Here is a 12,395-nt window from a genome sequence, read left to right on the forward strand (position 1 = left end):
GTGACTAGCCCCCTTGTACTTTGCCCCATGTGGAATAGCCCCAAAAAATGAGCTTTAATGTTTTAAGCCCCCTCCACGTCACCTTTATACTAAGGGTGCGTTTGGGAACTTTGATTTGGATTTGGGAAGTTGATTTAAAATCAAGGGATTTTAAATTTAGGATTTGAAATCCATGAATTAAGAAATCTTTTGTTTGGATATCTTTATTAAATGAAAGGATTTGAAATCTTTGATTTCAAAATCTAATGTTTGGGTAGTTTATTATACATGAATTTGAATTTAAAATTGATAAAAGATGTGTAAAATAGTAACCAAAAAACACAAATTTAGGTAATTTTGCCGATGATAGCTACATTTGCTAAGTTTTCAAATTCATTGCCCACCATAACTTGCAAGAATTTCAACAAAATAAAAATGAAGAAAACTCTACAAACATATCAAGTATCTTACAAAAAAACATCTAAATAATACATTACCATTGCATATTTCACAGATATCCAGACTAGAAAACACTTGAGGGTTGTTTCATATTTCATACATATTCAAAGTGAGAATAAGTTAATATCAGAGCAAATAAGTAACAATTCCATTATCTTCTCAAATGCAGGTACAACTGACAATTACATAGTCAATTTGGTCTTTGATATACCAAGAGAAATGTTAATAAGAAAAAATACAAAGAGTTGCAAACTTAATAGCATGTGAGAAGAGAAGTATCCTTGATGTAAAGAAATTTCAACTGGGGATTTAGAAGTGCTCGTATGATAAACCCTATCCGCAGCAACAAAAGAGGAATTCATTAGCCATCACGATATGAGCCCAAAACCTGCAAAGAAAATGAGCAGATCAATAATTTTTTTCAATCAAGCTAACAAGCTAACAAATTAAACAAAAATGTCGGATAAGTGAGACCTGTGAGAGTATTGGTTAGGGAAATCAATACACTAGATGATACACAACCTAATAACAAACATGAGAACTACATTTGCGCACACTTTACAACTCAGCCTAACATCATACATGAGACTTAGTCACTCAAATTTGTCTAGCATCATACATGAACCAAAGGAAGAGCACAAATAATTACTTCCAGTCCAGAATTAGCACCTAGAGAAAAAACACAGGTAATATAAAAAAGAAAAAGATTAAGAAAACAAAAAAGGAACCATGTACTTCGGATCTCGGAACTCTACACGATTGAGTAACAATTAGCTTAAATTTCACCTTGTTCTTTGAACACTCCGAAAGTTTTTGCCCCACTTCTTTCACTCTTTTCTCTTCCTCCTATAGAAAGTTAACAGAAAATTAATATCACTTAACTGAAAAATGAAAGACGTACACATTATCGGTATTCAATGTTACTAAAATCTTAGACAATACAATAGTGCAGAAAAAGTAATGTGTTCATACTCTGGTATACTAGCATAACTTTCAACAATTGTTTAACCATAAACATCCAACCGTGTAGTTTGATATCATAAGTTTAGCAGAAAAAGTGCGTCAAGGAAAGTATTTGGCGAATCAAGGAGTGGAGAATCAAGGAGACAAAAAATAACCATGAACTTCAGTAGATACTCACTGCATATGTTTGTCTACCCAAGTGTCCACAGTTAAATAGTAATGAGGAAGAGTCTGTTTAGAGAGCAATAAGCGTGAAGAAGTGACCTGAAAATGATTACATAACATGGATAAGAAAGCACAACTAAATATAACAGAGTACAAATGACATAGAAATCTTGTAAAAAAAAATTACTTTTCTTATTTGGGAGTTAGGGATATCTGCATAACTTAATGCTTGAGCTATTGCTGCATCCTTCACCTTAGAACCCTTTGCACTGGATGCTACATTGTGCACAAAAGACAACATCCAAGAGTGAGCAAAAACTATATATTCAGATACAAATCTACTGCACATGATTTTCCTTGTTGGCTTTCACTGTCATCAATAGCTAAGCTCTTTTTGGCTGCAGCTAAACTCATCTGCACAGGACACCGCATCATTAGGAAATAAATTGATGAATGGTCAGGATAATGGTTACAAATATGAGGCGTGCAGGGGAAAATAATAATAAAGAATCTCAGACTTAACGAATTAGGTTGATAAACTTCAGTGTAGTATTGGGTGTGACAGATAGATTTTTGGGCTAACAGGTTGGATGAATCCATAAAATATGTGGTTGCTGACTGAATCCTACTTCAGATATTAACTGATAACGAAATCTACCTGTAATGATGTCACCTGCTTTTGCCACAACTCTTCCATAGACTTGATTTTTGCCTTGTAATCAGACCATTTTGTCTCATATAGCTGGAGTTCCTGTTTCAATGTGAGATTCTCCTCTTCCTTAATTTTCAATGCAGCTTCTGCCTTCAAAACCCGTCTTTGGAGATCTTCATCAACTACATCCGCTAGTTGCTCCTTGTTTGTTTCCTACCATTATAAAGTACATTCATGAAACCCCATAAGCTCTGTGGATATTGTCATAGTAAAGAAAGAACATAAACAAAATATGAGTATGAACTCATTTTAACATGAGGAAAGGGAGGAGAAGGCAGTATAGATCGTCCTCATAAATGTTTGTAAATGTTCTAGGCAAAATATTAATAGCATTTACAATAGACTAAACCTACAATTTTATGAATGATCTGGCCAAGATTTTTTTCTCCCATCTGATGTATGTCTCCTATTACCGAAACTAATTTTATGAAAGGCGCCAAAACGAGTAGACTTATACAGAGAAATTTCTAATATTGTAACTAATCCCATCATCAAAGATCACAAAATCCATTAATATAGTACTTGCAAAGGTATATTAGCTGGAAATACTTTCTAATATTGTAACTAATCCCATCATCAAAGATCTCAAAATCCATTAATATAGTACACATATATAAGACTTCAACCAAAAAAAAACAATAATTACATATGGCATATATGATTGGGTATAGCAAACGAATATGATTTTTGGTCATTTTTGAAATTTTCAGTCCATTACATATGGTATATATGATTTATAACTTGACTCCTGTCGTGTTTCATTTCTTGATTTTGATTCAGAGACAAAGGACACAAACGAATGGGAAGCATCTAGAAAATGGCAACCATGTCCATTCTGAAACAATCATTTTTTGTTTTAAATGATTAAATTGAAGATGATTTGTTTGAAAGATGTAGTGAGTGTCAATATGCTGATAAACTATAATGTTAAGTACTTATGGAGAAAAAAAATACAAGTAATTTAGAATATGCTGATAAACTATATAAACCCTAGATCAGATCTGTATCTATTTCCTAGACCACAAATCAGCCATAGAAAATTAAAGCAGGAAAAAAGAAAATAATTCAGAAATACTGGTGAACTAGAGAGCCATCCAGTTCCTCCTCCTAACTTGAGCAAAAAAAAAATTGTGCCCTAGAATCAATAAAATCCAACTTCAGCGCGAAAGAAACAAAGAAAAAAAATCACATATTAGAATCACAAGTTAATGAGAAGAAGAATTAGAATCACAGAAGGATTATTACCAGCAAGCGCTCCTCTTTGCTGTTGTGGACGAAGAACGAACCGAGGAGAGAGAGAGACCCTCGGAAGCGGAAGAGGATAAGAACTGAAGAATAATAGGGGCAGGGGGAGAGGAGGCGGCGGCGGGAGGGGAGGTGGAGAGAGATCGAAACCAGAGAGAGAGAGAGGGGGGATCGCGACTTGAAAAGAAAGAGAGGATAGGTCGGGATTTGATAAATGACAACGGGTGGGTTGGAATTTGAAATCAGTTGTTTTGGGCTTTCAAATTCCTCTTTGTTAAATCAATGGATTTAAAATCTAGACTCAAATCAGAATCCAAACTAGATATTTGGATTTGAAATACCCTGTATTTTAAATCCAAACCCAAATCCAAGTTCCCAAACGCACCCTAAAAGCAGATCGTATTTTGGAAAAAAGTCGAAACTGCCCTTATCTTTCTTCCCCAGACGAGTCCTTGTCCCGAACAACAGAAGTCACTTCTCAATAATGCGATATGATGGGGGAAATGGAGGGAAATTTCCCCCTTTTTTTTACTCCATCATGAGCAATAACTAGTTAGTTCTCCATTACTCCTCCTCAGACCAAAATTCTCTCCATTACTCTCTCCATTACTCTTACTATCCCTTCAAAATGGCTGAAAAGGACATCATCTGCATTGTCTCTTCGCGGTATAAAGCGGTATTCTTGAAGATTAATTCTTCAACCACCATCTTGGATCTCAAGTTTGATGCGGCAGAGAGGTTAGATTTTCCATATGAGTCATTAATTTTGGCATACGAAGATGAAACAGTTAGAAGCTTAAAATTTCTCATTGAGAACGATGGTGATCTGACGTCTATGGTGGAGCATTGCCATAATCTTGGACTGAAAGAGGTTCACGTGCAAGCTTTTAAAGAAGGAGATGATTCTTCGAATAAACAGGAAAATGAGCAAGTCCGACAAGACATGTAGGTTAATTGTAAAATCAATTAACTTAAGTTCTAATCGGTTTCTTGTTAGGTCTATGCTAGGTTTAAATGGACTTCAGTTCTAATGTTTTATTTGTCATTAAGCAGTTCTTTGTTATGCTCCATACTAGAGTTCTAATGTTTTATTTGTCAGTTCTAATCGCTATTTTGTTAGTTCTACTAGAGTTATTGCTAGTTCCACTATAGTTCCCATATTGTTAGTCCTAATTGTTATAAATTAGATATAACGTGGTATAAATTAGATATAACATGGTATAAAATAGAACTAACAAGCCATCAGTTAGAACTGACACTAACACGCTACAGATTAGAACTAACACTGTGCAGATTAGAACTAACACGCTGCGGAATAGAACTAACATTGTGCAGATTAGAACTAACACGCTGCAGAATAGAACTAACATTGTGCAGATTAGAACTAACACTCTACAGAATAGAACTAACACTATACAGATTAGAACTAACACTCTACAGAATAGAACTAACACTGTATAGATTAGAACTAACACGCTACAGAATAGAACTAACACTGTGCAGATTAGAACTAACACGCTACAGAATAGAACTAACACTGTGTAGATTAGAACTAACATGCTGCAGAATAGAACTAACACTGTGTAGATTAGAACTAACACGCTACAGAATAGAACTAACATGTTATAATTTAGAAATAGCTTGTTATAAATTAGAAATAACTTCGTTAAATTCGAACTAACCTTTAATGGCTATATTGTTTGTTCTAATAGCTATTATGTCAGTTCTAATCAATGCACTGTTAGCTCTAATGGTTATATTGTTAGTTCTTTCTAGTTCTAATTGATTCTAACAGCAAGCAATTGTCGTTTTTGCTTTTTAGCTTTTGTTATTATCTGTTGATACTTCTACTATTTGTGTAGTTTATGATTAATTTTTTTTTGATGTTCTTAATATTTGTAGTGCTTCCAGCAGTTTGAACTCAAAAAGTGTAGACTGTGGCCCGTCGGCGTTGTGGACCATAAGTGTTCCAGATAAGAATCCTAATGACAATCCTTCCGGAGATGATGTCATGACGATTGATGACATGATTAGCAGATCAGAGAGGATTCCTGCTTGGTGGCACACAGCTTTAACCGGTGAGGGACAACGATTTGAAAGTGCGAAGGAGTTATGATTGGCCTTGCTATACTACTCCCTGGCAAAAAAATTCGAATACGAGTTTAGGAAGAATGAACCGAAGCGTATTCGAGTGTTTTGTCGGTTTAAGGAAGCCAAAAATTATCCGTGGATGTTATTTGCCTCTCCACCGAAAAATGATAATAGACTTGAAATCAAAAGGTTTGTGGACAATCACAGTTGTGGGCAGCATGGCAATAATGCTGGTCAATCTAGAGCCTCTAGGCGATTCATTGCTACCCAATTACAACCCACGTTAAAGGTTCGACCGGATATACGGCCTATTGATGTTCAAAAGGAGTTTCTAAGCTCGTATGGGATTAGGGTCGATTATAGTAAGATTTGATGGGGGTAAAGAAAGAGCACAAGAGAAATTATATGGTGATGCCCGTGAGTCCTACGATCAATTACGATGGTAAATAGAAGATGATATCTAACAAAAGACAAACTAATTTCCTTTATGTGACGTTGATTATACTAATTTTTCAATGTTGGTACTAATGCTTAATCTTCAATTTTCTAGTTATGTAGAAGAGGTCAAGAAGACAAACCCGGGTAGCTATATTCATGTTGAACAATATGAGGGGAGGTTTACAAGGTTATTCATATGCTACGCCGCCTGCATAAATAGTTTTTTATACGGCTGTAGACCACTCTTATTTTTGGATGGTACCTTTCTTAAAGATCGATTCAAAGGCATACTCCTAAGCGCTGTAGCAGGCGTATTGTATATGCGATCAGGAAAATAATGTTAACTGGAAGTGGTTCTTACAAGGTTAGTTCTATCCCTAGCCATGTTAGTTCTATTGCAGGTTATGATAATTCTAGCTCATTCATTGCTAACTCTATAATTCGTGTATGGTAACCGCAACTCTTTGTAGGTTTGTGGTCTATTCTCTATGAAAGGCCATATCCATACAACCCTCCACACAAGCTAGTGATAATTTCAGATGCAGATAAGGGGATCATAGAAGCAGTTAGAGAATTTTTTTCTAGATTCTATATACTCTCGATGTGTGTTGCATCTAGTTGAGAACTTCAGGACAAAGTTGAAGGATTTGGGATTCAAATCAAAAGATACTCAGATCTTGGGTAATCTATTGCAATCTGCATGTTATAAATATACTAGAGTAGAATGGAACGATTACATGGACGACATTAGACTGGTTGACGAAAGAGCTTACAATATTGTGATGAACTACGTTCCAGAAAACTGGGCCAATGCGTTTTTCCCTAGAGTTAGGTAAGTTATAAGCTATTTCATTACATGACTATTATAAGCCGCTTGATGAATTCCCTATTATGTTTCAGATATGGTCACGTTACATCAAATGTTGCAGAGTCATTCAACAAATGGATACATGAGGCTAGGCTACTACGGATACTTCAACTGGTAGAGCACATACGTAAACAGATTATGGTTCGTATGAATGAGCGACGAACCATGGCTGAAAGCTGGAATCAATTTCTTTGCCCCAAAGCTGAACTTGCTCTCAAAGAGAACATGGAAAATGGTCGTCCATTGGAGGTTCGTCAGTCCCACACAGGATTATTTGAGGTACAATCCCATAGATCTTGTCAAGTGGATCTAGACAATAAAACATGCACTTGCCGTGGGTGGGATGTAACATGTGTCCCTTGCAAACATGCATGTGCATCCATTATGTTTATGAAAAGGGATGTCTACCAGTTCTGTGACTGGTTTATGACGGTTGAAGCCTTTAAAAAAAGGTACGAGCCAATCCTCTACCCTATCCCTGACTTTGAGAAGCGCATCGTGCCAAGGAATGAGATACAGATCCTACCTCCACTTACAACAAAAAGGAAAGGGAGAAATAAAACCAGGCGTATCAACAACAGAACTATTTACACACGGCCAGTAAAATGTTCTCGATGTCATATGGAAGGTCATAACCGTAAAATATGTAATGAATCTATAGCTGACTAAGTGTTTGATATGTTGAAGTGTTTTCGTCCCAGTATGGAACAAATATTTTGTTTTTTTCCGATTGAATGTTTATTCTTGTTAATCGGGAACTAACATCAGCTTACACTAGATAAAAAGTTGTAAGTAACAAAACAACTATCATACTAGGCCTAACACGCACAAAGAATAGAACTAACATCTCAGTTATTCGATGCGCTCGAGGGGCTAGGAGTAACAAGCCAAAGAATAGAACTAACTTGGTATCAGATAGTAATAACATGTAATAAAGCAGAACTGACTTGGATCGGAACAGGTTACAGAATAGAAATAACACTGTGAAGATTAGAACTAACACTCTACAGAATAGAACTAACACTGTGCAGATTAGAACTAACACGATACAGAATAGAACTAACACACTACAGAATAGAACTAACACTGTACGGATTAGAACAAACACGCTACAGAATAGAAGTAACACTGTACAGATTAGAACTAACACGCTACGGAATAGAACTAACACTGTGTAGATTAGAACTAACACGCTACAGAATAGAACTAACTTGGTATAAATTAGAACTAACTTGGTATAAAATTAGAACAAACTTTGTTTAAATTAGAACTAACTTTGTATAAATTAGATCTAACGTTGTATAAAATAGAACTAAATTAGTATAAATTAGAACTAACTTGGTATAAATGAGATATAACGTGGTATAAATTAGGTTTATAACGTTGTAAAAAATAGAACTAACTTGGTATAAATTAGGTTTATAACGTGGTATAAAATAGAACTAACTTGGTATAAATTAGAACTAACTTGGTATAAATGAGATATAATGTGGTATAAATTAGGTTTATAACATGGTATAAAATAGAAATAACATAAATTAGATATAATGTGGTATAAATTAGATATAACGTGTAATAAAATAGAACTAACAAGCCACACACGCTACAGAATAGAACTAACATTGTGCAGATTAGAACTAACACGCTACAGAATAGAACTAACGTTGTGCAGATTGGAACTAACACGCTACAGAATAGAACTAACGCTGTGCAGATTGGAACTAACATGCTACAGAATAGAACTAACACTGTGCAGATTAGAACTAACACGCTACAGAAGTGAACTAACATTGTGCAGATTAGAACTAACACGCTACAGAATAGAACTAACTTGGTATAAATTAGAACTAACTTGGTATAAAATTAGAACAAACTTTGTTTAAATTAGAACTAACTTTGTATAAATTAGATCTAACGTTGTATAAAATAAAACTAACTTGGTATAAATTAGAACTAACTTGGTATAAATGAGATATAACGTGGTATAAATTAGGTTTATAACGTTGTAAAAAATAGAACTAACTTGGTATAAATTAAATCTAACGTGGTATAAATGAGATATAACGTGGTATAAATTAGGTTTATAACGTGGTATAGTATAGAACTAACTTAGTATAAATTAGAACTAACTTGGTATAAATGAGATATAACGTGGTATAAATTAGGTTTATAACGTGGTATAAAATAGAACTAACATAAATTAGATATAATGTGGTATAAATTAGATATAACGTGTAATAAAATAGAACTAACAAGCCGCACACGCTACAGAATAGAACTAACACTGTGCAGATTAGAACTAACACTCTACAGAATAGAACTAACACTTTGCAGATTAGAACTAACACTCCACAGAATAGAACTAACACTGTGCAGATTAGAACTAATACTCTACAGAACAGAACTAACACTGTGCAGATTAGAACTAACACTCTACAGAATAGAACTAACACTGTGCAGATTAGAACTAACACTCTACAGAATAGAACTAACACTGTGTAAATTAGAACTAACTTGGTATAAAAATAGAACAAACTTTGTTTAAATTAGAACTAACTTTGTATAAATTAGATCTAACGTTGTATAAAATAGAAATAACTTGGTATAAATTAGAACTAACTTGGTATAAAATTAGAACAAACTTTGTTTAAATTAGAACTAACTTTGTATAAATTAGATCTAACGTTGTATAAAATAGAACTAACTTGGTATAAATTAGAACTAACTTGGTATAAATAAGATATAACGTGGTATAAATTAGGTTTATAACGTGGTATATATTAGATCTAACGTGGTATAAATGAGATCTAACATGGTATAGATTAGAACTAACACTATATAGAATAGAACTAACACTGTGCAGATTAGAACTAACACTCTACAGAATAGAACTAACACTGTGCAGATTAGAACTAACACGCTTGATGCGGCATAGTTATGTACCAAAATTGCAAGTGCACAATTTATCAAGTTATAGTATAAAAAATATCGATCCCACAAGGAAGGTGATTTTAAGAGATTATTAGAAATGGTTCTTATGTTTTGTGCGTGACAATTAGGAATAAAGAATAAGTATGATTTTGATGAGTGGTTGTTTTGATTTATGTGCAAGAGATAATAAATTGAATTTTAGAGGAGAGAAGGAAGAATTAAAGAATAAATGAAATCACAAGGCAAGAAATATGAATTAATAAAATCAAGAAATAAAACCAAAAATAAAAAAGAACAACAACATGATAATAATCCTAGAATTCATAAGCATAACCTATCAAACCATTTAAGATAAGCATAGATTATCAAATTCTTCTTCTACCGATTAGTTCTCTAGTTGATTATCCTAAACATGAACATTTTAAGTACAAGAGAATAATTCATACAATATAAAAGAAATTAGACTAGTTTCATACAATTCTAAGATTCTTACAAGAATTAAATTCACATCTTAAGAAATAAAAGTAAGAAGAAAAGGAACTAATTACAAAAATAAAAAGAAAAGAAAAATCTAGAAATTAAATGCAAGAAAAATAAATCTACTCTACAAATTAAAGTGCAAAAAGAAAATAAAAAAGACAAGAAAATAAATCTACACTACAAGCATGAATTTAAATCTAACTAATAAGCAATAATAAAGAAATTACTAAAAAGAAATAAAAGAGAAAAGAAATGCAAACCTTCAAATTGCTCTTCATCTCCATCCTCATATTCCACAAAGAGGAGAAAGAACAAATTTAAAGAGGAAAATTTAATTTTTATTAATTGCAACTAAAGTTATAATTTTTGGAAGGCCTTCTCAATTAAGAGTAGCCCTCCTCTCCAAAAGGAGTTTACAAAATTTTCACACCTCTAACCCCTCACTCTCTACCCCTATTTATAGTAATCTTCAATGAATATGAGCCCTTGGATTTGTCTTGAGCTCCAAGCAACAATCTCCACATTTGAATTTGCTTTTTGGTTCTTCTTTAGCCCATATGATTTCTTTGATTTTCAAAAGAAAATCCAATCAATTTTCGGCAGCCCAAGTCCACATTTTAATTTCGGCCTATGTGATTTTAGCAATCAAGTTCATTTCCCAAGTTTAAATTCCAGGTCCGGTCTTCAATCAACAGTGCAGCAAGTCCATGAGCATTTGATTTCGGCCCAGCACAATAATTTCCAAATCCAAAACAATTCCCATGTGTAGCAGTCCACCGGCCCATCATGATTTTGCAGCACTAATTCATTTTTTTATTTCATTCCAAAGCAAAGGTCCAAGCAAAAACAACCGGCCCATTCTTCTATCTCCATTAGCAGCTGAGTTGAAATACAAGTCCGGCCCAATCAAGTCTTGGTCCATTTGATTGCTGCAGCAAAGAGACTTAAGTCCGTCCAAGTCAATAAGCACCGGCCCAATGAGCTCAATTGATTTTCAACTATGCAGCACAACTTCGGCCTCCATTGCATTCAAGTCCCTTTCATTCCAACTTTGCATAAAAATCCAATCTTGTTTGCATCCGGTCTTGTTTCCCTTGTGTAATCTTTTTGCTTTGGGCCTTCACAAATTTGAAAATTTCACTTTGGCTTCTTGAATTATTTCTTCATTTAATCAATGGGTTTTTGTTGAGAGATGGGAAGTTGAGATTTATTCTTCATTAACCTGTAATTAAAGATAAAAACAGTTATTAGTGGTATATTTATTCATATAGAATAAATAATGAGGGTATAAAATTGTAATAAAATGTGATCATCAAATACCCCCACACCTAAACTTTTGCTAGTCCTCTAGCAAAGGAAATAAAAAGAAAATCCTAACTCACTTTCGCAGGAATCGCGGTTGTATTTAGCGCATACAACAAGCCTTTAAACCCCTAGGTTATCCTAGTGGACGAGTTGTAGTCTCGTGAGGGTTTGCATCGAATATACCCACAAAATTCGGTCTACTTACCAAGTTAAATAAGTCAGTAAATAACAGATTTTCCTTGATATATTTAAACATTCTAATTGAAGCTAGTTAATAATCAAGAAAACGTTTTTATATATAACTCCAATGTAAATCCTCTAGAAAATCTTTTTTATTATAGCAATACAAAACCAAGTCAAATCTTAGAAATTTAATTAAAAAGTTTTGAAAAGAACATGCCAACTCTTTGTTTTAAATAACTTTCAAGTCTCTTGATCAAAAATTGTTTTTCAAGACCATATATACAAAACAACAATATATAAAAACAATTGTTAGTGTTATATATATGTATATTTTTTTCACTCTCTAATTCTTGGTGATTGTTTTCTATTTTAACGGGCTTTCTAAGTGACCATTTAACGAGTTTTGGGCCAATGAATCCCAACCCAATTGGGCTTAGGTCATTAAGTATAGAGATACTCCTTGGGCTTAATTGCTCAGTCAACTTAGGCTTTATAAGATAGAATCACCTTGAATTTAAGAGTTTTTTTTTTTTTGTGGTGCCCATTTTTCGCACTCTTCTTTTATAAGGTTAGTTT

General features: G+C 33.8%; 1 long non-coding RNA gene across 1 annotated transcript; it reads right to left on the reverse strand.

Moving 5' to 3' along the window:
- On the reverse strand, positions 567-1,845 carry LOC109823014. The gene is made up of 4 exons (XR_002242377.1): positions 1,754-1,845; positions 1,580-1,665; positions 1,225-1,284; positions 567-826 (listed from the first exon to the last, which is right to left on the reverse strand). It is a non-coding gene; the product is annotated as an uncharacterized LOC109823014 (long non-coding RNA).

Source organism: Asparagus officinalis, chromosome 8, assembly GCF_001876935.1.
Source record: "Asparagus officinalis chromosome 8, Aspof.V1, whole genome shotgun sequence".
In the NCBI taxonomy this organism is placed as follows: Eukaryota; Viridiplantae; Streptophyta; class Magnoliopsida; order Asparagales; family Asparagaceae; genus Asparagus; species Asparagus officinalis.